Genomic DNA, 2999 nt, shown 5'->3' with positions numbered 1-2999 from the left:
AGGAAGAACGGACAGGACACATGCTGGACTGGCGAGAAAGCGTGTTCTTCCGCTCGCGCTAGGCATTTCGATTTCTGACACCTCTTGATTTAAAAAATCAGTTTTTTGATAGTTTTCTCTCTCCACTGGGCTATTCATTTTAGCCACAGTTTTCAATTGGTACGATTTGCTTCCAAATCTTACAGATGCATTTTAAAAAATTTTTCCATCGCTCGGACAGAAGAGTCGATTGCTCAGTGAGTACGAGTATACATACAAAGTGCATACGGGTAACCAACCCCGTAGGGCTTGCCACATATGGGCCATTCGGTCAAAGACACCGACCCGTGGCCACGCTGTGTGGAGAAAAGTCCGTAACGTAAACGGCACGAAACAGTCAGGACCGAAGCCCCGAAGGAGCTCTGAGACAGCTTCTCGACCGAGATCGTAGAATTGGCCCAAAACCCGCTCTGCTCCGTCCGCCTCGCACGGACCGTGTATCTCTTATAGATACCGAACGGCCGGCAAGGACGCCGGCGCCGCCGGCCGAATAGCACGCGCGCTTATGAGTGTAAACCGCCGCGGCAACAGACCGCCCGGCCGTGCTGTTGTAACATAGCGCGTGAACGAACGAAAAAAAAATTTATAGTAAACATTAAAATAAACTACATTACCGTAAACTAGACAAAAAATTACACATTTTTTCCCAATATGAAAATTTTCACAAACTTTTCAAAGTCCCATCGCATCGAGTAAACTTTTTTAATAACGCTTCCGCACGATTCTAAATGCTTAATCCATATGTGAAATCGTTCACTGATCACGAATATCGTATTTAAAAAAATTACAAAAATTTATTTTTCAAAATAATCAAAAAAAACCGAAAAATCACAAGAGTAAAGTACCATTATTTTAAACAATATGTCGTTCTAAATGCTTAATCCCTATGTAAAAAAGTTATCTAAGCAAGAATATGTAATTGAAAAAAATTAGAAAAATTTATTTTAGCCGTAAATCGAAAATAATGGGGACACCGGAGCTGTTCGAAGCGCCGAGACGCGCCGCGTACGGCCGAATATTTTCTAAGTCCCAACGTACCGATCAAGAGTAAAGTACCATTTTCCTACATTAGATTTCGTTCTAAATGCTTAATCCCTATGTAAAAACGTTAGTTAAGCAAGAATATCGTATTTTTAAAAAAATCTAATGATAGGATTTTCCAGAAAATTGAAAAAACCGAAAAATGTCAAGAGTAAAGTGCCATTTTCTGACATTAGATTTCGTTCTAAATGCTTAATCCCTATGTAGAAACGTTAGTTAAGCAAGAATATCGTATTTTTAAAAAAATCTAATGATAGGATTTTTCAGAAAATTGAAAAAACCGTAAAATGTCAAGAGTAAAGTGCCCTTATTTTAAACAATGTATCGTTCTAAATGCTTAATCCCTATGTAAAAAAGTTATTTTAGCAGGAATATGTTATTGAAAAAAATTAGAAAAATTTATTTTAGCCGTAAATCGAAAATAATGGGGACACCGGAGCTGTTCGAAGCGCCGAGCGCGCCGCGTACGCCCGAATATTTTCAAAGTCCCAACGTACCGATCAAGAGTAAAGTACCATTTTCCTACATTAGATTTCGTTCTAAATGCTTAATCCCTATGTAAAAACGTTAGTTAAGCAAGAATATCGTATTTTTAAAAAAATCTAATGATAGGATTTTCCAGAAAATTGAAAAAACCGAAAAATGTCAAGAGTAAAGTGCCATTTTCTGACATTAGATTTCGTTCTAAATGCTTAATCCCTATGTAGAAACGTTAGTTAAGCAAGAATATCGTATTTTTAAAAAAATCTAATGATAGGATTTTTCAGAAAATTGAAAAAACCGTAAAATGTCAAGAGTAAAGTGCCCTTACTTTAAACAATGTATCGTTCTAAATGCTTAATCCCTATGTAAAAAAGTTATTTAAGCAGGAATATGTTATTGAAAAAAATTAGAAAAATTTATTTTAGCCGTAAATCGAAAATAATGGATCGAGCGAATCGGTCGATTGCGCCGAGACGCGCTATGATGCAACAGACGAGCGATTGGAACGCCCGAATATTTTCAAAGTCCCAACGTACCGATCAAGAGTAAAGTACCATTTTCCTACATTAGATTTCGTTCTAAATGCTTAATCCCTATGTAAAAACGTTAGTTAAGCAAGAATATCGTATTTTTAAAAAAATCTAATGATAGGATTTTCCAGAAAATTGAAAAAACCGAAAAATGTCAAGAGTAAAGTGCCATTTTCTGACATTAGATTTCGTTCTAAATGCTTAATCCCTATGTAGAAACGTTAGTTAAGCAAGAATATCGTATTTTTAAAAAAATCTAATGATAGGATTTTTCAGAAAATTGAAAAAACCGTAAAATGTCAAGAGTAAAGTGCCCTTACTTTAAACAATGTATCGTTCTAAATGCTTAATCCCTATGTAAAAAAGTTATTTAAGCAGGAATATGTTATTGAAAAAAATTAGAAAAATTTATTTTAGCCGTAAATCGAAAATATAGGATCGAGCGAATCGGTCGATTGCGCCGAGACGCGCTATGATGCAACAGACGAGCGATTGGAACGCCCGAATATTTTCAAAGTCCCAACGTACCGATCAAGAGTAAAGTACCATTTTCCTACATTAGATTTCGTTCTAAATGCTTAATCCCTATGTAAAAACGTTAGTTAAGCAAGAATATCGTATTTTTAAAAAAATCTAATGATAGGATTTTCCAGAAAATTGAAAAAACCGAAAAATGTCAAGAGTAAAGTGCCATTTTCTGACATTAGATTTCGTTCTAAATGCTTAATCCCTATGTAGAAACGTTAGTTAAGCAAGAATATCGTATTTTTAAAAAAATCTAATGATAGGATTTTTCAGAAAATTGAAAAAACCGTAAAATGTCAAGAGTAAAGTGCCCTTACTTTAAACAATGTATCGTTCTAAATGCTTAATCCCTATGTAAAAAAGTTATTTAAGCAGGAATAT

Source organism: Megalopta genalis, unplaced genomic scaffold (genome assembly GCF_051020955.1).
Source record: "Megalopta genalis isolate 19385.01 unplaced genomic scaffold, iyMegGena1_principal scaffold0232, whole genome shotgun sequence".
Lineage (NCBI taxonomy): Eukaryota > Metazoa > Arthropoda > Insecta > Hymenoptera > Halictidae > Megalopta > Megalopta genalis.
The sequence above is the reverse complement of the archived record's forward strand: the minus strand, read 5'-3'. Positions refer to the sequence as shown.